Source organism: Haemorhous mexicanus, chromosome Z, assembly GCF_027477595.1.
Source record: "Haemorhous mexicanus isolate bHaeMex1 chromosome Z, bHaeMex1.pri, whole genome shotgun sequence".
Lineage (NCBI taxonomy): Eukaryota > Metazoa > Chordata > Aves > Passeriformes > Fringillidae > Haemorhous > Haemorhous mexicanus.
The window spans coordinates 10,600,350-10,625,645 of NC_082381.1; positions in this window are offsets into that span (position 1 = coordinate 10,600,350).

Genomic DNA, 25,296 nt, shown 5'->3' on the forward strand with positions numbered 1-25,296 from the left:
TCCCTTTTAATTTCTACACATATTTTTGGTTTAAAATTAGGGCAAAAATTATTAATGCTTCCTTGCAGTAGGTCATTATAAATAGAGCTTAACTTTTTATTTAAAAAAAAAAATTTGAACTCTGAGAACAGTATTACTTTAATGAAGGAGCATTTTTTATTAAAGATTGCAGGCAGGTGTCTCCAGGACACTGAGATTTTTATTTTATTAACACAAACTCCTTTAAACAGTGAAAGTGTGCCGTGGGAAGATTAAATCTGAATTTTCTCCGAGATAATTGCATTTCTGCTCCTCTCTGATGTCACCACGGAGAGGTCTGGGGCTCTGCTGTGGTGTTAAGTAGAAAGTGTGCAAATTGTGCTGATATTGACCAAGTTGTGGGGGTAGCAAAAGCTCCAGTTAATTGCAGCTCTGGTCTAAATCACTCCCCTGCTGGTTCTCAGCTGTTTCTCAGAGCATGCCCCTTCCCAAAGTGCTGAGTATCCCCAGGCAGCTCTGTGGGCTGGTAAAATCCATGATTTTACCCCAAGAACAGGCTCCACCTGGAGCAGGAGGTCTCCAAGCCCTTCCCTCCTGCCTGATGAGCCTCAGCCCTCCCAGAGCGAGGACAAACAGCACAAACCTGCCCCAAAAAACCTCCAGGCACTTTTCCCTGCTCAGCAATTCTCCTGGGTGACACCTCAGCTGGGATTAGACCTGGATGGGGGGCTCCCTTCTCTATTTCACCGCGGGCCAGTAATTTCATTTATTTATTATTTTTTTTATTTTTTTAAACGTCAGCGCCGTCACTTTCCGGAGCAGCTCCTGAATCAATCAACATTTCAGCAGCTTTGGGTGATAGGAAAAATCAGCTGCTGTGCCCTGGCTCTTCTGAATTAACTCCTGCCCCAAACAAAAAAACCCCAAACAAACAAACGCCAAAACAAAAAACAAGAACACAAGAAAACCAACCAACCAAGAAAACCACAGGAAATTGAACAATCCCACAGTGACTAAAGCCCACCAGAGCTATTCACCACAACCTCATTCAGACTTTTATTCCCTCACTGCTCTTACACCTCCTTCCTGCAAGAGGAAGAATGCTGGACCAACTAAAAAAGTGGAAAAGCTGGGATTTAATGAAGCCTTTGTATGCACCTAACTGGACAATATTTGGAAAACTAACCTAGAGGAATAAATGTTGAAAAAGAGGTTTAAAATGCCAAATGTGGGTGTAAAATGGAGGTAACACAATTTATGTAATTTATAGACTCTATATAGGATGTACAGCAATGCAATCATTGCATGCAATCAATACATATATGGTGAATTTTATTAACTAAATGTTAAATAAAATGTTAAATTTATTAACAAATGTTAAATTTATTAATAAATGATAAATTTATTATCTAAATGTTATCTACTACTCCATACAAAATTATGCATTACAAATTACATGTAAAATAAATAACTTTTAACATAGATATATAATATCTACAAATATTGCATATGCTATATAAATGCAAAGTATTGTGCTGTAATATCAGTCTTATATTACTAATTAATATGTAATACATAATATGTAAAATGCAATATATAATATAAAAATGGCTCTATTATGTTGTAATAATAGGAGTCCTATATAAAATATCTATATTATGCATTAGGCAATATTATGTACGATGTATTTTATACTGTAGATAATATATGATGTATTATTAATTATGAATTTTGCATTATACATTGTACATTATATAAGATATACTACTACTGTGGTTTATTATATGTAATATCTAATGTATAAGAAATAATATATAATAATATATAATTTATAATGTAGCACAGAGGTCATAAATTCCTATATTCCCTAAGGATCCATGGAAGGGGTGCTGTAGTAAAAAGAGTCCAAATTGCAACTCAGTAGCACAAGGGTGAAGTGAAACCTCATAAAGATGCAAAGTTCATGCTGAAATGTTTTGCTGAAATTCATTTACAGGGAATAATTCTTTTAAATTTCAGCGTGGGGCTCTGCAGAGGAGTCTCAGAAGGGCTGGGCAGTAACACTCCATGTGCTCTGCAAATCTCACAGATTAGCTGTGCCCATACAGGACTTCAAGACATTATGGTATGGATTCCTGGAGAGCCAGGGGGCAGCTGGCTTGCCAAAAAAGAAAAAAAACCTCTCAGGTAGTGCATGGAGCTGTGCAGGACAGGAAATAAAGGCACTCTAAGGATGGTCAGGTGTTTAATTCATCCTCAGCCAGGAGCATGGCAGGGGCTGGGTGAGTGGGAGTCCTGCTCCTGGTCACACACACATTTCATGGCAAATCCTTTTGCTAGGAACTTCTCTCCTGAGAAGCTGAGAGGCCTCAGAAATGAAATGTAAACAATAATTATCTGCTGCTGTGGAATGCAGCAGGTGCATCTGTGATTGGTCTCATGTTGTTGTTTTTAATTAATGGCCAATCCCAGTCCAGCTGTCTTGGACTCTCTGGTCAGTCACAAGATTTTATTATCATTCTTTCCTTTCCTTTCAAGCCTTCTGATGAAATCCTTTCTTCTATTCTTTACTGTAGTTTTAATATAGCATTTTCTTTTAATATGTATCATAAAATAATAAATCAGCCTTCTGAAACAAGGAGTCAAGATTCTCATGTCCTCCCTCATCCTGGGACCCCTGTGAACACCACCACAGCCTTTGGCCTTTGAGCTGGCCTTAGACAATCTCAGGGTTATTTTAGGCTGGAAAAGCCCTCTGGGCTCCTCAGGTCCAGCCACTGCCCCATCACTGACCCATGTCCCCAGTGCCACATCCACTTTGGTGCTTCCACCATTCCTCAGGCAGCCCATTCCAGCCTTTCCCAGCCCTTCCATCCCTTCCCAAAATCCACCCTGAGCCTGCCCTGGCCCAGCCTGAGCCGTTCCCTCTGCTCCTGTCCCTGTTCCCTGGAGCACAGCCCGACCCCCCGGCTGTGGGGCTGGGAGGGTCCCCAGGACCAGGGGAGAGGTGAGAATTGACTCCAAGGGCTCAGAAGGCTGATTTATTATATTATCATATTGTATTAAACGGAAACTATACACTGAAACTGTACTAAAGAAAGAGAAAGGAGACATCAGAAAGGCAGAAAAGAATAAATAATGAAAACCCGTGACTGACTCAGAGAGTCTGACCCAGCTGGCTGGGATTGGCCATTAATGAAAAACAATTCACCTGCTGGGCAAACAATTCTCGAAATCACATCCAGAGAAGCAAAACAAGGAGAAGCTGAAGCTTCCCAGGAGAAGAAATCCCAGAGAGGGGATTTTTCAGAAAACATCACGGTGACAGCCCCAGTTGTCCCCTCCTGGCAGGAGCTGTGCAGAGCCACAAGGGCCCCCCTGAGCCTCCTTTGCTCCAGGCTGAGCCCCTTCCCAGCTCCCTCAGGCCCTGCTGGGGCTCCATTCCCTTCCCAGTTCCGTTCCCTGCTCCAGCCCCTCAAAATCCATGAGGATCCATCCACCATCTCAGACTCCAGCGTGTGCTCTCCGTTTTCCATCTGCTGTTGCACTCTCACTTCTACCCCCAACACCACAGCAGGTAACTGCTGGGAGGAGGCAGATTTTATAAGAAAAAGTGGAATTTTTTGATGCTTTTGACCTCCCCTTCTTCCCTGTGCTCTAGCCATCCCTCTGAGGGCACACCTCAGCCACCAGCTCAGGGTGCTGTGGTGTGAAGCCTCGTGTGGTGCACTGAGAAGTCAGCACCAGAACAAACCCACTCCCCAAAAACCCATCTCAGCAAGACAAACCCACTCCCTAAAAACCCATCTCAGCAGAACAAACCCACTCCCCAAAAACCCATCTCAGCAGAACAAACCCACTCCCCAAAAACCCATCTCAGCAGGACAAACCCACTCCCCAAAAACCCATCTCAGCAGGACAAACCCACTCCCTAAAAACCCATCTCAGCAGAACAAACCCACTGCCCAAAAACCCATCTCAGCAGAACAAACCCACTCCCCAAAAACCCATCTCAGCAGAACAAACCCACTCCCCAAAAACCCATCTCAGCAGAACAAACCCACTCCCCAAAAACCCATCTCAGCAGAACAAACCCACTCCCCAAAAACCCATCTCAGCAGAACAAACCCACTCCCCAAAAACCCATCTCAGACCTCCTCCAGTTCCCATGACACGAGGTCAAGAGAAGGCAGAACACTTCAGAAAACACCCTTCAGGATGTTTGTTCAGTCAGGGCACAATCTGAAGGTGTTAAGGGAGGTTTTATTTGGCTGGTGCTCAGCTAAAATTCCTGTTTATCCTGGGAACTCAGGATTTGTTCTACTCGCAAAGAAAAGCCCCGAGAAAAAACTAAAATAGGAGCAGACATTGATAATTCATCTCATTCTGGCCATCTCTGCTGTGTCAGAAAAGACAGGGCAGAGCAATGTACTTCTCAAATTATGTAGCCCTGGCAGGGCTAAGAAAATTGGTTAATTCTGTTTTCTATCCAGGACAGTTACTCCAGTTTGGTACTGGAAGGTGAAAGAGGAACTGATAGCCTAGATAGGCTGAGCAGCAGAGGGAAAATCTGGGAAGGACATCATAGGAAACTAGGAAATACACCTTGACCCTGTAGGCTTCATGCAGATCTCTTGTACTCTGACCAAGGACCAGACAGTTTCAATAATTTGTGCAATACAAGGGACAAAAATGGACCTCAAAAATGCTGGAATAAACTCTTAAAGGCATTTTCAGGCTGGAAAGAGTGGTAAGAAACACACTATAAACAAAAAATGTGTCTTGACTGAGGGGTGGATAAAAACACCTCTTCCCCACAGTTAGGATAGGTTTTTTAAAAGTACACCTAAAGTATATAATTTCCCAGGCCTAAGGTTTCCTTGACAATTTTGGATAGTTGGTTAATCTGAGCAGAAGGTGATAAGGGCTGAAAATGAAATGCAAGAGAGAGAACAACAACAACAACAACAACAAAAGAAAACCACACCAAAAAATTAAAACAAATATCCACTTGCATTCCAGCCCTGTGAGCTGCTGCAGGGTTTTAATAAATTCATATACTGGTATTTTAATAAATTACTAGACTGGATTCTGTTGGTAATAAGCAGTATTTTTTCCCCAGTGAGTGGCTCCATGCCACCAGACCAGGCTGCTTCCCCCCTGCCCAGCCCAGAGCCGTGGTGCCTGGTGGTGTGAGGAGGGAAGGAATCACATCCCAGCACCAGGAGGGACCCAGGGTGGGTCTCTGCAGAACTGGGAGGCTGGGAGTGGCTCCCTGCAGGGCTGGGGGGGGTCAGCTCAGCACCCCAACACACTGAACCACAGGATCAGAGTATGGGGTTCGGGTTGGAAAGGACCTCAGAGCCCATCCAGTGCCATGGCAGGGACAGCTCCCACTGTCCCAGTGTCCAGCCTGGCCTTGGGCACTGCCAGGGATCCAGGGCCTGCCCACCCTGCCAGGGAACAATTCCTCAGTGCCAAGATCCCAGCCAGCCCTGCCCTCTGGCCCTGGGAGCCATTCCCTGGGGGCTGTCCCTGCAGCCCTTGGCCATTGTCTCTGTCCATCTTTGCTGCAGCCCCTTCAGGCCCTGCGAGGCCACCCTGAGCTCAGCCCTAATTCTTATTTTTCCCCTCGTTCTGCCCCAATGTGTGGGTGAGGCAGAAGCAAACGCAGCTTTGCAGATAGCAACGCTTGCAGAATCAGGACATTAAGAGCAGAATAAAATAAAATAAAGTAAAATTTCAAATAGTCAGTTGCCTGCTGCACCAGCGTGGCTCAGAACAGGTCCAGGGAGGGAGGAGGAGGAGGAGGATGGAGGAGCACAGGCTCACAGCATCCCCTCGGTGGGGAGGGAACAGCAATACCCCCACGGGAGCTGCACCGACCTCCAGCCTACGCCTGCTTCCTCGCAGAGCCTCTTGTCATTGTGCTCTGAAATAAAACGCCCCAAACAAGAGCAAAATAACCCTGGTGGAGTGGCTTGATTCCCCTTAAAGGCTTTGAGTAGGAGGCGAGGCTCTCATTCTGGTTCCAGCTGTATTTTGAAGTGGAATTGTGAACCTGAATCCTTTTATTGCTGCCTTGGGGGGGTAACTCTAGTCTAGCCTGCCCTCTAGTGCTCTCTGCATCCAGGTCCTGCAGTGAAATCCGTCGGAAATCCTGGAATCAGAGGGCTCAGGGGCCGTGGGCAGCATGCTTGGATATGTTTGGATGTTGTACCAGCAGAGCAGTCTGCCACACATGCCCTAATCAAAGCCTTTCCACATTATTACTATTATTATTATTATTATTATTATTATTATTATTATTATTATTATTATTATTATTATTATTATTATTACTATTATTATTATTAATGTTATTATTATTTCTATTTACCTTATTGTTATTATCATTATTATAATTTTACCTGATGATGATGATGATGATGATGACTATTATTATTTTTACTATCGTTATTATTATTATTATTATTATTATTACTATTACTATTACTATTACTATTTTTATTATTTTTTTTATTTTTTAAATTATTTTTATTATTATTATTAACCTGGAATAGTAGAAAGGCAGACTGCAAACACACGTTCACGATTAAGAGGAACTGGCCTCTCCTTTTTTATTAAGTCACAGTTTTGCAAGCCAGCTCTCTACGTAAATCCCAGATTTGGCCCCTGCTGGCAAAACAGAAGCAGGTAATTTTTCCCTCCTGCCCTTATGTAAAGGATGCCCAAGCATTTGTGCACATCTTGCACAAAATGTGACAGTGCTAAAAATCTTACATATAATCCATCCAGAACATGTGTCAGTGTAAAGAGGATTTTGTTCTACAGAATCTCGAGATTTCAGTGCCAAGGCTGTGGGTGCAGCAGCACACAGATCTGCAGATATGGCAGTAAGAAGAGTCATAATGAAAGGAGAGAGCTGGAGGAGCAAATTTCTGATATCAGCAGACTCAAACACACACATTCCTGAATTAATCAGAAAAATTTTCAGGTGGGAAATACTTCTCTCCAGAAAAAGGCCCTGGTTTGTGAAAGCATTTACATTGAGTAATACACTTTTTTGATTTTATTCTTTCCTTATCAGCACTTTAGGAAATAATTTAAATAAATATATTGTTGCCAATCTCTGACTGTTGGTCTTCTTAGTATAATGAAAAATATTACTTTCAGTAAACTAATGAATTCTGTGATCAGTTCAGAGCTGGTTTCACCAGTGTTTTCATTATTTTTATATCATATTTAATATAAAGCCCTATATATGTATATAGGCTACAAATCCTTTTGAAAACATGAGATGGATCCACCGCAAATAATTTGAACAAAACCCAACCTCAATGTTTGATTTTTTAAGTAGGTTTTTGGACCATCTAGAGAAGGACAGATTGTTTCCAGTTTTTGCCAGGGAAGCAAACTAGCACACGTAGTCACTCACGGAGGGGACTCTGCCTGCTCCAGATCCTCTGCTCCCGTTTCAGGATCCACGACAACTTAGTTCTCCTTTTTTACCAGCCAGACGAGTGAAACCCACACCAGAAGCCTCCATCTGACCTTGTTTTCCTAGAAGAAATGAAGTCATTTAGAAGGGAACTGATTGATTTCAGCCTGTGGCAGATGGTGGCCCTTGGGCAGGGACCTGAGCCAGGGGTCCCAGGCACAGCCCCTGGTGACCCCAGACCACCCTCAGGGTCCCCTTGGCTGCTCCCACCTGTGCAAATCCCCTAAAATGCCTTTTGGGGCAGGCAAAGTTGGGATAGGGGGGTTTTTTTGGTGGTTTTTTTTTTTTTTTTGACTGGAGTCAAAATGAGTCTGCAAAATGAATTTTAGGAGTGCTCAAAGCTGCAATTTCAGGAGGAGGAAGGAGAGCAGCCTTCACTCAGCACAGCCCTCCAGCCACCACCCAAAATTAAAACCCTACCTCTGACCCCTCCACCTGAACTTTCTCCCTCATCCAAGGGGAGAAATGAGTCTTTGTGTGTATGTTCAGTTCCCCAGGTTTGGGGAAATGGAACTCAGCTCACCATGCCTGGATTTGCACGGGAATCCTCTGCTGCCAGAGCAAGCAGGGCAGAGAAACAGCAGGAGGAGGGAGCTCTGTGCTGCCCTGTGTGCAAGAGCTGTGGGAATAGATAAATCACATTTTTCACCAAGGACAGAGCCAGACAAACGAGCCTGCAGTAGATGGGATGTAGATTTCCTGAGTTTTGCAGCTCTTCCATAGGCAACAATAATTTCCCTTTTCCCAATTTCATTTTCCATGTGCAGCAGCTGAGGTGCTGGGCTTGAGACAGAACATGAACTAGACACAATTATGTAATTTGGTGTTCTCACCGTGTCTGAGCAGCAAAAAATGGTGTTTTTCACCATTGTTCCTGTAAAACATCTCCTTGAGTGCAAGAAACTTGGTCTCTTTTTGGGTAGGATTTTACAAACATGGCAAATACACCCAGGAGCAAATCTTATTCCCCCAGAACTGGCACCCACAGATCATTAATTCCTATTCTTCTTTTCCCTCGGGTATTTCTGCACCCCATGGCTTTACTTTTGTCTCCACAGGAGCTCCTATCACCTTCACTTCAAGGCAAACACACCCACACGTGTGCCAGGGAGCTCCTGAGCTCTGAAGGGATGAAGGCACTTGCAGGACATCAGCATCTTCAAAATGCTGAGAATCCCAAATGGCTGAAATTCCCAAATTCCTGGAAATCAGATCAGCCGGTGGAATAAGTTGATACCAGCTATGAGTTACCACTAATTCTGACAAAAATAAGACAAAATTCATCATTTCCCCAGCGCCAACAGTAGTCATGTAAAGATCTTGATTTAGGACCTCAGAGCATTGCCTGCAGCACCACAAGAATTTTAAAAATAGTGTTTGGTTTGGTTTTTGGGGGTTTTTTTTGCCATAGCCTTTGACAGACACAGTTTCTTGTAAACAGGTTTTTGAGGGTCAGCAGTGTACCCTTCCTTTAACACAAAATGTGGTTTTGACCTCGGTGTAAAATTTGGGAGCTGAGTCTTTAATCCTAAAACTGATAATAACTCTGAAAGCACTGACAAAACTGCTGTCTTCTCCTGCCTTTTTGCAGCTCACACATCCCACAGAGAGCCACTGACACGAGAGGTGCTCTGGGAGATCTCCAGGGTGTGCTGCTGGCTGGCTCTCTCCTCCTGACAGTGAGTGGGACCCATCCCTGTGGCTCCTTGCCACCTTCCTTTCCAGCAGGCATTCCAAAGCAGGCTCTCCTGCCTCTCTGCCCGTTTGTTTTCTTGAATCTCAGATCATTATTTGCATTCTCCTGCTTTCCTCGGGCGACAGACAGATCTGAAGTCAGATTTTAAATCGTGGAGAATAACATCAAGATCAAATTCCACATCTCTGTTGCACGTTGTGTTGAAATAACCACGGGCTAATAGGAGCCTTACAAATGAACAAATGAAAATCATCCAAAAGACAGAAGAGATGAGGGAAAATGAATCTATTAGCATTATCTGGAAACTTGATCTTGAATTTTGGCTGCCCTTTTGTCAGGTTAATAATATAATCAGATAAGGCTGTGAAAATACAGATAGTAATTAGCATCTTTACCTTGGAATAAATGAACAAGTAATTCAATACTGGAAATATATTCATTTTTTTCTCTATTTGAGCAGAACATGGCAAAAGATTAACTATCTTCAAGGTTTCCCAGTTGCAACTGAGAGCCATTTGTAACAATGGGAGGACTGTGGTATTTTATTCCTCAGAAAACAGTTATGTGATTTCTCCTGTGCTGAGGTACAGTGGTATTTCATGTATAAGGAGTCCCTGTTTGATAAATCACAGAGCACAGCTGGCTGCAAAATTCCTTCATACCTCACATTAATCTCCATCATGGCAACTGATGCCACAGTACTCATTTTTACGTTCTCTGGGAAAAGAGGGGACCTTTACTATGAGAACATTACACATTTTACGTATATATTTCTTTATTTCCTGCATTAAAAATCCTTACTTGTAGCTCAGGGAGCCCCGTGCCCCTCTTGAAGATCTGTCATTCCCATCAATTCCACTGGCATCTCCTTGCAGATATGCTCTGCTCTCATTTGTCTCCTTTTTGCTTATTTTGACATACCTGAACTATTTTGTCTCCTCTCAAGCCACCTCCTTGTGAAATGCCAGCTCCCACCTCCCAGCCACTGGAACAAAGCTGTGTCTCCTCCCTCAGCCCCCCTCTCATCTGGGATCTCCTGGTGACCCCTGACTTTCAGGCTGATGCTGGGCTCAGGTCAGACATCCTGCTGAATAATCCCTTTTTGCTTTTCATTTCTGGCAAGGCACTTTTCTCTTAATCCAAACCTGATTCTTCTCACTCCTGGAGTGGCAGTGTGAGGTTTTCCTGGCACGAGATGTTTCTGTGGCCCTGCTTCCCTGTCACACAAGCTCATGCTGACTTCAGGAACCATTCCTGTTCCCATCTCTCCTCCATCTTTTAAAGATGATTTTCCCTCTCTCCTGCCACAAGATTCATCATTTTAAGCTGGTTTGGGGCACTGACTGTCTTCTCCTTCTTGTCCACATGTGCAGCTGAAGACACTTCCACTTATTTCTGACACTGTTACATGCCTCAGCTGAGGCTCCAATTAACACCCACATTTAATTATGGTGCACAGACAAACTATAGAAAGGAGACTTTTTCAGCCTCTGGTGACAGAAAAATAAAACTGACTTCTTCATTTTTGAAGCTGTTGTTTGGGTCTCCTTGTCCTCGGATCCTCTTTGTGAATTTAAAGGTTAAAAGAAAATATTTGTTGAATCAATTCAAATTGAGGTTTCCTGGCTTTTCAGCACACACACCTTCAAAATCTGAATTTGTCATTGATGAACCCAGTATCAGGTTTGGCTCTGTTCCACTGTGTTTTCCTGACAGAACAGTCAAAGGGCTGGGGAAACATGGGGGAATTTAATTTCTGAAATGTTTATTTTTAGGTAAACCTCTTGATTCAGCAGAAAGCACAGCAGTAGAGAGCTCACATCCAAAAAAGATCACACATCTAGAAGAGCTGTACATCTTGTTCTGCTAAATTCCTCTCAGCCCTTAAAGTTCTCAGCTTCATCTGTACCTGAGATAAAAGCCCTGCACGGGTGGAGGCGTGATCCAAGCCAGGGGATGTTATGAGATGCTGAAATCAAACTGCAGACCTAGAAAGGGTTATTATCTGGATCTGATAAGCAGGGCCTGGACTCTCAGGGCCCTAAAGCTGCAGCATGACCTCACTGACCAGCTCCTCTGCCCCTCTGAGCAGTGCTCCCAGCAATCACACCTCATTTATCCACCCAGCCCCTGGCAAATCAAACAGATGTGATAAAAGGGGAGGCTGCACAGCAGCAGATGGTGGGCATGGAGCTGACAGATCTCTGGTGGGCAAAAGAGCTGCAAGCACAGCCCAGCAGCTCCAGCAGACACTGCCCTGGCACCTGCAAGAGGCTCTGATGCCTGGCAGGAGTCAGAGACCCTGGCACAGGAGGGACCTGGGGAGTCCTGGTGCCATCCAGGCACAGATGATGCCTTAAGATTTCAGCTTTTATATTTTTCAAATCCTGCACTGCTTTAGGGTATAACTCTAAGATCGATCTTGTTAGGGTATAACTCTAAGGTTCATACAGTGTTAGTTCCTGTCTTCACATTTTGGTCAGACAAAATCCCTCCAGGCCTGACACTCAAGGACACCCCACAGCCTCAGCCCTGAAAGTACAAACAGAAGGGAATTAGGGGTAGCAAGCTGGGGTAAATGACTTCATTACCTGAAGCTGGAATTGGAGGATTAACCCCTGAAATGTAAATGCACCAAACTTATAATTGTGCAAAAAACTCATGACCATTGTCCACCTTGGGTGTAGCCTCTGTGGAGGCTTCATCTGCCCTAAATGTACCTGAAGGCTCTTTATTAAATATATCTGGTTTTATTCTCTTAATTCTCTCTAGCTTCTGGTTTATAGGTGAGCCCAAAAAAGGCATCAGAGGCCATCCTGCCCTGGCACAGGAGTGATGCCCCCTGCCCAAGCCAGCTCTGGCCAGCCACATCACCCCCAGCACGTGCACTTTTGCTCCCTGGTGTCACTGCCTGAGCTCTCCAGAGCACAGACACCTTGTGGTACCTCTAAAGTCCATGTCTGATGCCACCTTGTGCCCTCTGACTCCTTCTGGCTTGGGCTGGTGCTGAACCAATGAGCTGATCAAGGCGGTTCCCTGGAAATAAATTTTTCTGCTGCAAGGAAGGATAGTGAAAAACTGCAATTGTAGCTCTGTCAGGGGAAAAAAAAAAAGCTATTTTATTATTTTGTTCCCCTTGGACAAGGCTCATTTCCTTCAACAACTTCACATTTTCATATTCACACAATAGAATCAGAGAATCATGTTGGAAAATACCTTTAAGATCACCTAGTCCAACCCTTAACCTAACCATGTGTCCCTTAAACAATTAAACCCCTTTCAAGCAGCATAAAAAGGTGACAAGAAAACACACAACACACAATGCTAGGGTTTCAATGCACCCACCTGTTGATATCAAAATTGGAGTTAAAAGCTTCAAGGATAATAAGTAAATTGGGACGTAAGTTGGTAGTAAAAGTAGTTTTAGTGATTTAGTTTAGATTTTTAGTGACTGTGTCATCTAAGAACCTGAGCAACAAGCTTGGGATGCAACTGAGTCTCACAAATGAGATTTTATGTGGATACAAGAAGAAACTTTGCCATGTCCTCAGCTCCAGTATCCAAAACCCTCTTCCAGAAAACATCAGCTAGCATCAAAGCAAAGACGGTTTTGATATGGCTTTCCCACAGCCCTTGCTGCACAAAATAAAACTCAGGAAGCAATTCCTCTCCTTGCAAAAGAAAAACTCTTCGTGTGTGCTCACAAAGCCTTCTTGTAACACGAGGCAAAGGAAGCTGGTGGATGTGAAACACAGAGAGCATTTTCTCTCATTTTCTTGTTTCCCTTCAAAGCAGATGAAAAGCATAAGTAGATTAACACCTGTGCATCCCTTTCCAAAGGGGAGCAGTTATGTGAAGGTGACATTAAAACCAGTGAAGGGTTCAGCGTTACGTTCGAGTTTCCAGAAGTGGCTGCTGGAAGACAGGAAACAATAATGTTTTAAAGAGGTCTGTGAAAGGGTCATTGTGCTGGTGTTTCTCCACATTAAATCACACATTTGTCAGTGCGTCTGTAGACCACAAACCATCCCAAACTTTCTTACAGTTGCAACCTGGAGCCCGTATGGTAAAAACTCAGGTCCCCGGGAGCCCACTTCACAGGATACCTTTCTTTGTTAAAACAAATATACTATTACATATTTTTCCTTGGCAAAACAAAAGCGATTGTTGTCTCCACAAGACCTCAGGCTCCAAGAGGCAGATGTCAGCAGCCTTCTTGTAAGAGCCCTTCACTTCAGCAAAGCATGCATCCATTCAGCTGCAGAGTTTGGGGTGTTTTCAGCTTGGGCCTTCAATGGTCCACAGCCAGTTTTGCCTCAAAATTCTTGTACACACCTTAATGCATGAACATGTTGGTTTGTTTTTCTCCTAGGGGAGGCTCAGTGCTGAAAACCCAACTTGCTTAAAGTAATGAATTGGAAGTAAAAGTAATCACTGAAAGGCCAAGCTCTTCAATGAATTGGTTTTCTGTACAGTGGGCCAGCATATAATGCCTCATTATTTGCTTGCCTGCGTGTTCAGAGGCAAGAAAAGGGAAAAGAATCATCTCTCCTCGAGTCCAGTGGCTTGGCACTGAAATGGCAGGAATGAAATAAAGTGCAAGTAGCTGCATTCTTCCCCAAAGGCATCACCTTACCCCCCATGCCTTAAATACAGATGTCAATGAGCCCATGCAGACCTAACCCCTTTCTGCTACTCCCCTTAAAACACCTTCTGGTTTACTGACCATATTTAGACCCTTTGGCAGTCTATAAAAAGTGCTACATGATCTTAGCTGCACTAAAACCAGTCAGAGTTATACCCTATTTCACACTTCTGGTGAAAAAAACCTCATTTCCTATGGAGGGATTGTCAAAGGTGCCTGAGGGCTGGATCTACAAAGTGATTTTAAGATCCTAAGCCAAATTTCCAAGCACAGCTGGCATCTACAAAGGGGCTGGGTTCACAAAGGGGATTTAGGTTCAGCTTTTCAGCAGCTCACTCCTACCAGAACCCATGGAGCTGGATCTAGGGCCCTCACAGAGCAGAGGAGGAGATCCATAATGAGGAAAAACTCCTGGATGAGCTCAGGATGAGAAGAGTCAGAGCATCCTCATTTCCCCAGTGCCTTGAGCATCACACACCAACAAGGCCATGGGTGTTGACAAACGAGTGACAGAGCCCTGTGCCACCTGGCAGGATATACAGACCATTCCCCCACACAGGGAATTTTGTGCTTTCCCTCAGGGAAGAGCTCAAAAAATACAAGAAAATTTAATATACAAAAAATTTTAATCTGTGTTTTTTCGCCAGAGATACCAGAAGAATAATTCCACGCTCTTTCAAAAGTGAAAGGCTCCTCAGAGCTTTTGTCACTGGTGTCACTGGAACTAAGCACTCAAACTTCCAGCTGATGGAACCCTCCCAGTGCAGGTTAGGTTTATCAATACCTTCAAATTCATCTGTTTCATGCTCAGCTGGCAATCTTTCCAAACCTTACAAACCAGGTTTGAAAACTGCCAAGGTGAAACTGAACAGGCTGTGTGGAAAGGAAGTATTTATTTCTGTGCATTAGTGAGAAGGGTAAAGGAAAGATAAAATTTACTTAGCTCAATAGGATTCAACAATTAAATGCAAATAACATGCAACACTTACCCTCTTAACATCTGCCAAGAATTATCTGTTTTAAAAAGACTTATCATAGCTCAGCAGAGTTAATTGTCCCACAGAGGAACCATTTTGAAAAAACAGTTTCTGTTTGCCAAGGTTCCTCCTAAAAAACTATCAGAATTTTACTGGAGGCTCCCGACTTCAAAACCCAGTCACTCCAGGATGGGATTCCTCATCAAACTGGGGACCCCAAGTATAGCCAGATGCCACAGTTCACCTCAGATCCATGTCCCCCTGCAATCCCACTGTCCCCTGGCAACACCAGAGATGGATTTATCTCCCTAACTTCAGTCATGAGATGAAACAAAACCTTAAAGTACCTTTTTTTACCTTGCTTAGCTATGGAGGGTATCTAAGGTGATTGGAGCAGACACATGAGTCCCTAATAAAGCAATGAAAAGTTGAAGTGTCCCGAAGCCTTCCAGGATAATTAACTCTACATCTGGATGGTGACAGGTTAAATCAGCCTCTCCACAGAATTTCCTCTATACCTTGTGTGGAGGGGAAATCTGGGCCAAGAGGCAAAGCTCTGAAAGAAGACTTTGGCTGAGGTAAGATTAACTAAATTGTGAGCCCACTGAAGAGGAGTTAAAAGAAATTGGAGCAGGGATGCAAGAAAGGAGGCTAGAGGAGAATACTCAGGGTTAGCGAGGCTGTGTTGGGTGGCTTGGGCTGGTAAAAAAGAGGCTTTTGGAAACATGAACAATGTTCACAACCCCAGTGCCCTGTTAGGGCAGAACAGAGCCAGATGGCATTCCACAACAGGCACCCAAAATGCCCCAGGTTTGATATGAAAAAGGGCTGTGGAAAGACACAGATTTTTTGTCAGAATGGTTACATTTCATACTTTAATCCGCAGACACTGTAAAAACAAGAGATTGGGTTTTAGTCAAATCTGCTGAGTAAGTCCTATTCCAAGGCATTTCCAAGATCCACTGAGCAGTATCTTATGGAAAGGTTATTACTTTTATGTGGCTTAAAGCCATGAAGAGTGGGGCAGTTTGGAAGTGTGAGAGCTTCTCAGATAGGCTTCCTCTCCCCCAAGGGCTGAGTAATCAGGGTTCACATGACACCAGATTTAAAGGGTCACGAATTCAAGGTGCCAGATTACAATTGCACTGAAAACATACAGCTGTTTTCACCCAAAGGCTAGCTTGTGGTTTTCTGCCTATTTTCCCAGACCTGCCATTGACTGGAAGTGACTCTAAAAGAACAGTGCTGCTCGGAGGCAAACCAACCATGTAGCTGAGAAAGTTCTCCTATCTGATCTGATCTGAGAGGTTTTTATCAGTCAGCCAGAAAGATGTCAGTCCTGCAGGGGATAAAATGTGTGCATTAATTTCTTTCATGCTTTGTCCTTTGCTGCATCAGGAAATGGAAGCAGCAATCAGGTCTGCGTTGGTGGATGGGCAATTCAGCTCATGTCACATCTTGCAGCTACCAAAATTTAATAGGTTGAACCCTGACCTGTCTTGTGACCGGGCAGTTCCAGAGCTGTCACACACACTAAAGCTTCCTGCACTGGTGTAGAATTTAAACATGTTTTCTAAGGAGTCACTTGGTAGAGCGCTCACATCAGCAGTACAGAATTAATTCAAATGAGGAAACTCACACACCAGAACAACCCTTGTTGTTTCATCTCGTGCATCAGTCAACAAGAAATCTGAGATAAAGCCACAAGAAGCATGAAGGATTGAGTGCAATCACTGGAGTGTACCCCAAACTCCAAAAACGCCCCCTTGTTCACCTTTAATGTGTTGAATTCCCAACCAGCCCTGGTTTGAGTCTCAGCTGCAGATTTCCTTGACCTTTCAGTCACTTTGTCTCAGGCACTTTGTTTCCATTTGATGATGATGGAATTAATTTGGCCTGTGTGCTGGGATGCTTACTTACAGGCTGGAACTGCAATGGCTTGAGAAAAATCCCACACAGGCTTGAAACTGAGCTCTCTTTTCATGAGGCCCACAACAAAAGAGCTGGAATTTTTATTTATATAAAAAAATATATGTAACCAGGAGAAAACCAAAGGGTAGTGACAATGCAACTCTGCCCAGCCAAGAGAAGGTAAAAATGCTCCTATAACTGGGCCCATCATTTATTTATAGTGTGCATGTCACTATGAAACAATCCCAGTGAAGGGATTTAATAATTTCTGTGAAAGGATGTGGATCTGTTTCATTTTCTACCACAGCTGCTTCAGGACCACTTTTACATCCAGCTCTTTCTTTTTGAATTTTGCCTTCCTTCAACAGGTTGGCCAGTTCGACAGTGCAGAAAATCTGTCATATTTGGTTCTGAGCTGCAGAGTAGAGATCAGTGGCAGTTTAGGTATTGGTTCAGAAAATACTCAAACCTGCTGTGCCCAGCTTGAGGTTCTCACTTTCCTTTCACTACTCCCTTCAAACGCTGGACCCTGGTGACTTTAGAGCAGCAGAGACAAACTCAAAATTGCCCAGAGCAGCTGTGGCTGCCCCTGGATCCCTGGAAGTTTCCAAGGCCAGGCTGGACAGGGCTTGGAGCAGCCTGGGACAGTGCAAGGTGTCCCCATGAGGATACCTTACACACTAAATGTTGGTTGATGCTGGGATTTGAGAAGCAGTTTGTCCTGGCTTTTGGTAGGTAAAAAAAACCCCAAAAAGCAATCACTCTCTGGTTGACAATGAGGAAATGAAAGTTTGTGTTCAAAGTTTGCTGAGTGTAGCAGCAGCTCTTCAACATCTCAGGAAAAGGACACAGAATCCCACACCCATGAAGGCTGGAAAAGACCTTGAGATCATCAAGTCCAGCTGTCAACCCTGCGCCACCTCTGTGCTGAGCATTAACCAGGTCCTCAAATGCCACACATTTCTGAACTCTTCCAGAGAATCTACCTCTGCTCTGGGCAGCCTGTTCCATGAAGAACTTTCTCCTGCTGTCCAATCAAAACCTAGAGTGCTGAGAGTGAGGGCAACATTTTAGTGAAATAATTATTTTGCACACCACAAACAATTTGCTGCTTTGCAGTAGGAGTGGAACTGAAATGAAGCTAATGCCAAATCGAGGTGAGATTTGCATTTAAAATCACATAAATTGGTTCTACCCTGTTGAGGATGACACAGAGACACATCCAGCCCTGCTGCTTCCTGCCACAGCAAGGACCTCATGCAGACATTTTCTGTCTGCCTCAGGTTCTGGATTTGTATAAAGTTAAAAAAACAAACTGCAGCTGAATTAAAACTGCTGCATTTCACAGGGCTTCTAGGAAAGCTCTGGGGATTATGGCTTCCTTACTATTTTGACACAGAACTTTACCTCTGAGCTGCTTCTTTAAAAAATAGTCTAAAGTTTGCTCAAGGAGTAACAAATGTTTTGATTAAACCAGTCTGAGCTTGAAACCAAAGTATAAACTCAAGAAGTATATGTAGTTTCAGATCTCACATAAACATTTCAAATGGATTTTTAATTGAGCTCTCTTTATTTCCTCTTACTTCCTCGAGAAACAGACTATTTTATATTTTAGAAAGACAGCTACAAAAAATAAGCACTCATGGTGTCCACAGCCACTTGTTTGAAACAAATCCATGTTTCTGTCATATGTATACACCTGATTTACTTGTAGCAAGGATTTTCACACAAAAAAGTGCACATTACTTGAGTACAGGGTGACTTTTTAAATCCTGAAAGCATCAGTGTGTTTCACTTCTGGCGTTTTCTTTCTTGTCCCTGGAACAAAGAAAAACACAAAAATGATTTCTTCCCCACCATCATCTCCTGTAAAAAAAAAAAAAAAAAAAAAAGATTCTATTTCAGTGCCTGGTACATGGGGGCTTTGGAGAGTTCTGCTGTGATAGTGTGTGAGCTGAGTTTATTTGGCCATATATTATTCTCACTTGATATTTACGTGCTGCTGTACTGTGGGAGAAATTAATCACACTGCATTTATCAGAGATAAGCTAATCCAACCAAAGCCCATGGTTTAGCAGGCACAGAGCTTCAGAGGACAGCAGTAAATTTTAACTGGATTTGATTAAGAGGTAATTAGCTAAACCTGTTTACCTTAACCTTTGCTGCAACTGTTGTTTTTACTAGGAGAAGAGAGTCATTAGATTGTGCCTGGGATACAAGTTATGGAGCATACACCACTTCTCACTGTCCAATTTTCATCTGTTATTCAAGGAAGAGGTAGAAAGGTCAGGATCAGATTGCTATTGTACAATCCTCCTGAGAAGAGAGCAGAAAGTTTCCTTGACAGAGACAAAATAAGCCATGAAGAACAGTAGTTTATTTTTCAGTAGGATGGAGGGGGAGTCAAAAGAACACATGTCTACAGCCCTAGACAGACTTTTGCAATAATTCAACTGTCTCAGTAGGTTTGAGAGCCATTTGAACTCGCTGAGCATTTTGCAGAAATGGGGGGAGTAATGCCAATTTGCTACAGACTGCAAAATAGTGCAGCTGAGAAAAGAACTGGGTGAATATATTTTCCAGTGCACTGCATTTTCATAAATTATTTCTAAATTTATTCACTCAAGAGAGTAAAAAAAAAATAGGAAACCAGGCCTTAAATTGCTTTATAGTCATTTAATTGACCAGTTTAGATAACTTGGTTAAAATAAGGGTTTAGATCAGCCTGAACTCTTGGCTTATTCATAGCATTCACCTAATTTGTAATCACATTTGAGACTGGTGTAGATTTCTGTTCCTTGCCTGAGGGAACATCAGCTTCATAATAGAAGTCAGATAAAGTAAACGTGGTTGCTGAAGGACAAGAGATAAGCTTGGTTTACAGCTTTTTGGTTAAGCACGTGCAGATTTATTTCCCCAGCTTTGATCCCTAGAACCATTCTAAAAGAGCCCTCACCTACACACACATCACACAAATAATGGCTTTTACCCAGCTTGAAATATGATGGTGGCTTCAGATCACATCTTCAGGCACAGCTTTTCCCATGAGCTCCCTTACATCCCAGAAAAAACAAAGGAGGTTTCCAGCAAGCCCACAAGGTCTCACCTCAGCCAAGCTGTTTCTGGGTGAGGAGAGACTTTTTTAAAGCTGTAAAGCATTACCAACTCAGCAAACCTTTTTTTCTGCTTACCCCAACAGGGCTCAACCTCAAGGATCCAGAGCCTGTATTAAAAAAAAAAAAACAAAAAACAAACAAACAAAAAAAACTAACAAAAACAAACAAACACAAAAATTAAAAATAAAAACCAAACAAATAAACAATTTCACACACAGATCAGGCATTTAAGGGGGAAAAAGGATGCACAAGTTATACACAGGCTCATGTAAGCTCTGCTATAAAGCTGATAACTTAACTGCATTTTTCTACCTGAGAACAGTGCTGTTTGATTAACTTTGTTTCAGCCTGTGCTGCTAAGAGAGAACTGCACAGTGTAGCCTGGTTCTTACTCAAAGGAATATCACTTATTCTTTCAGCAGAAAGGTGTCATGGATCTCCCATCTGCTTTCCTGAAATTGGCACCAAAGGGGAGAACTACTTGAAATATGGTAGATTCTGGTAGATTCTTGCAAAAAAAAAAAAAAAAAAGAAAAAAGAAAAGAAAAAAAGGGGGATTGACTTTCTGCTCTGTCAGTTTCCAGTGTTGTTCAGCCTTATTGTGGGCTGGGGGAAGCACTCCAGACCTGGCATCAGGGGGTTTTGGCTGCTCCTGATTGTGCCAAGGAGCAGAGTTTTACATCCCCTGGCACTGCGGGCAGCCCAGTTACTCCACTGGGTACCCACTGACCTGGCTAAAGCCAATCTTCCACGTGGCTGTGGGAAATGTCAGTGTTTTGAGCCACGGGGGGGCGGGGGGTTTAGGCTAAAAATGGTCTATGAGTGGCATTCTGTTACCATTTTTTTGGAGCAGAGAAATAGGTGCTCTGCCTTTTTCCATCTGTAGGGGTTGTGTCAGACTTGCTCTTCAGGGGAGCCTCTGGACAGGGAGAATAGAAATCACTGGAGTTTACATGTTTGTTATTTATTGATTGGGTAGCTTTCTCCTTTAAGTCAAAATCTGTGACTAAAAGTGAGAGGAAGTCTCTGTGTGTGTGCACAAGCACAAGGGAGTTGTCTATGCAGGCAGTACCTTGATTTCCTCTCCAGGTGGAACTGAGTAAAATTCACAACAACAACAGTTTGGAAATCAGGGGGTTTCTCAACATTCAAAAGAACCCCAATTCATCTCACAAAGTAATTTTTTTTTTTCTTTTTTATGGAGGCAGGAATTTCACTTAACCCCAGGAATTATTTTAAGCATCAAAATTCAAAATTACTTGTTCTGAGCTTTCTAAAAGAATTAGGAATGTTCATAAGTCTCACAGGTGTCAGGTCAATTGCTGATTTCTCACAGGCACTCTCTCCTCAGAAACTGGCATGAAAGTAATTTGATATAAGTTCAGTTGCAGAAATGCTGTGATTACAGTGACTCCTGCCAAATTATACAGGCTTATTTTTTCCTTGATGTGAGATTTTGGAGGGAGGGAATCATCTTTTCATTCTTGGGTTGGAGAGCACCCAACTCAGAAGTGTTCTTGCTTCTGTCCACTACCCATGGCACAAATGAAAACAATAAAAGAGTTTTAAATAATAAACCAAATAATAAAATAAATATTACAATATAAAGCATTCTAAAATATTTTGTAATTCCATAATAAAAATGCAATGAGACTATCCCTTTGATGTGCATTTTGCTATGACCAGATATAAACAAAAAATAGATATCAGTGCAAAATTAATACTAATGTCTTCCAACCCACAAAATTAAACAGGATGCTAGCTCCAAAGCTTTTTTTTTCTTTTTTTCTTTCTTTTTTTTTTTTTTTTCATGAAGCAAAGCAATTAATTTTGAAATCAGTTGTGTTTGGATAAAACTCTGTGTTCTTAGAAAGGCTTTCCTAAGTCCTGGCATCTTTAGTGGAACAGAAATCCATGCCAGCATGACAATATTAATAAAGTCCATTAAATACAGCCAAAACTTGTTATTCATCATAAACATAAATGTCTAGAGGCAGAAGGGTAGATCTCAATTAGAAAAAGGAGATGTTCAAATGGTTTTTTACATAAAATTTTATCATTTATGTTAAAAATTTATAATTAGTGTACTCACATTGGATTTGATTGCTGGCTCCTGATTTTTTTAGGCTATGTGGCTCAAATAAGGAGCTTTTCACTCATTTCTACAGAAAAAATCCTGCTAGTTTCAATAGGACAAATGTTTTTAAAATTCAGCAAAAACTGCAGAAGTGAAAAATAGATGTTGTGAGTCCAAATTTGTGTGTGTGTCCCTTCCATTCACCCCCTGTGCAGCTGACTGACAATTCAGAGCACCAAAGATTACCTTTTGTGTCAAAAAAGTATTGTGAAGGGACATATTTTTGGCTGTCCATGAAAGAGGTTTTATGGGAAGCAGTAAGGCATTTCATGCTGGTTCCCCCTCTTTTTTATGTGTGCTCAGCTTCCATTTTTCATTTAATATTGTTAATTATTCCTTGCGTAGGATGTGTGAACTGCATTTGCAGTTGCTCAGGTCCTTTGAGTGTGTGACTTTACAGACCCACACTGGAATTATTTCACATTTTCCCTTGCATCAGCAATTTTGTGCTGGGTTTTGAAATCCTTGGATGCTTTTATTAAACTCCTTTTTTTTCCCTTTGTAAGCCAGATCCTTTAAACAAGATTAGTCAAGGCTGAGCCTGTGCCACTGGCTTCCAGTGCCAGTTCATGGGGATGTCTGGTGGCAGAGTTGGTTCTCATAGACATTTCCACAGCTGCTTTCCACCCAGGAGTATGAATTTGTGAGCCTTGCTTTTTCTCTCATATCTCCACTTTTTATGTACTGTTTTAAAGGATTGTTTCTGGGGCAGCATCAAGAAACTCTTTGTTACATCAAGATAATCACTGAATTATTTCTCTCTCTTTTAGATCAGTGACTTCCACAGAACAATCAATGTTCAGAACAAGACAGTTTAATTTCAAACCATCCTCAATGCATCTGGTGTTGGATATTTTGCACTCAGAAAATCAGGCACATCATGAAAGCATGAGAAAGCATCACATTAGCCTGGTGAGGGAAACCCTCTCTCCTTGAGGTGTTCACCAGTTAAGGGTTCTCTAATTGAGGAAAAACAGAAAAAACGAAGTGGGTGGAGTTGGGCAAAGAAAAGTGGCTGTGGATTTCCATGCAGACCTGAGGCTTTCACAAGTCACAAGGTGAATTTTTGGTTGCAGTCTCCAGTTTGGTGCATTTGGTACCTGAAGTCCATCTGACTGTGCTGGTGGTGACTCCAGGGGGAGGAGGATGGCTGTTGAATTTAGGGAAAACCCAAAAAAATACCTGCTGAATTTGGACAAAGCCTGGGAACACCTTTTGATGCTGAGAACCAGATGCAGAGACTCTTGTGGATGCTGTGGGGGAACAGTATGAGTTGCAAGAGGAATTGCATCCCAAAACAATAGCTGCTTCAGGCATTATTAAGTGTGAAGAGAAATCTTGTGGCTTCCTGGCTTCCAGGACAGTGACACTGCTGTCAGACTATCTGCCATAGCAAATGTCATGCTAAGCTGCATTTTCTGAGGGCAAGCCTCATCCCACCCAGTCCATTTACTGAAAACCCACAGTCCTGACTAAACCAGCAGCCTCCTCTTCCTCTGCGGTCAGAGGGAAGAGAATTCCCCTTCTGATGACTGATTTGTCCTGTCCTCAGCCAGGATGGGTGTGAAAAATCCCCTCTGGAGGTGTCTGCTTCTCTTCACTTCCAGCTCCCAGCCACTGCAGCTCAGCCCTGTGATCTCCCCTGCCATGCCAGCACTGTCATATGGGAATCACAAATTTATTAAGGGTGGAAAAGTCCTCTGAGATCACTGAGTCCAACTGTTCCCCCAGTGCTGTCAAACCCCCCACACGTCCCCAGGTGTTACATCCACAAGCCTTTTGAACACTTCCAAGGCTGGTGACTCCACCACTGCCCTGGGCAGCCCATTCCAGTGCTTTTCAGACCTTTCAGTGAAAACACCCAATCTAAACCTCCCCTGGTGGAACCTGAGGCTGTTTCCTCTGGTACTGTCACTTGATACCTAGGTGAAAAGATTAACTGGAAGCTCTAAGGAGAGATGAACCAATACACGTGATTAGAGCTCAGGGAGAAAAGTTTTCTCTCACAACCCTTCTCATGCCCAGAAGTGCCCCTGAAAATGCCACAGTGATGAGGATGCCTGCCCTGGTTTCCAGCTGCAAGGAAGGCTAGGACAAACTGATTTTTTTCTGGGGTATCAAAACTAGACTCAGTCTCAGCACATCCCTGTGTGTCCCCTCCACATCCTTCTCCCACTGCCACTGTGTGGCACATGGGAGCTGCTGACTGCTCTCACCCCACAGCAGAGCTCACCACAGATAAATTCTTTGGGCCAGCCAACTGGGTGCAGCCAACCCTGGCTGATGCCAATTATCCCAAACCTGAACAATTGCTAATTACGCCATGAAAATCGCAGTATTCTGCAGCAGCACACTATGAAAACTTCAGAAAATCATTCAGCAAGCTTTAAAGGATGTTTAAAAGCCTCTCATTTGCTAGCAAAGAGAGGGTGCAATTAATTCAAAGGCTTGTCAGACTGCAGGCTAGCTTCAGGCTTGGTCTGAAGACAGCTTGTTCACAGGCAGGGCTTTTTGGACAGCTTTAAACAAATATATTTTGTTTCCCACTGGCTTTCCTAGATGGAGAATTCAGAAATAATAATAATAATAATAAAATACACATTTTTAAGCAGTCTGGCATGCAGAGTTGGGACCCATACTAAAACATTGCTCAGTATTTGTACTGAGGCACATTGCATAAGTGGAGTGAAGTTCCAGGTATTTCAGTCCCTGAGTTTCAGAGGTGTTAGTCAGATTCATTCTCTTAATTTAATTAAACTGCCATGAGAAACTTCAGGGAAGGCATCATGAGCCACTATTTAAAGAGCTGTTTAAATCTGTTTCCAAGGCATTCTCCATCCTAGCCTGGTCTCATGCAGAGATAAAACCACTGAATTGCTAAATACAAATATTTGTGGGCTTTCAAGATTCTTTGCTTTTTGCTCCAAACCTAATAGAAGAGGGAGCTGAGCTATGAGTTTGCAAGATTTTATTGTTCTTATTTTTTTATCCCCAAAAATGTAAAGACTCAGCTGTAAGTATCTACCCAATAGATAATGCTCCTGACAACCAGATCTGAATGGGTTGTGCAGAAATAAAGAATATTCCTGGCAAATTTTGCATGTTGAGTTCCACTCACCTGTGCCCAGAGCTCTCTTGCTGCCTGGAAAGAGCAGTTCAATGTGTCCATTTTGGTGATGTTTTGCTGCTTTTTTGCAGAAATCAGCTTCCATGCCCTGAAATACAGGGCATTTAAATTCTTTCCTGTGCTGCTCAGCTCTGCTGCCAATGTCAGGTGTCCAGAGGTTCAGGCTGAACCTTGGTTTTGGGTCACAATCAGTTTTCTTCCTGTGAA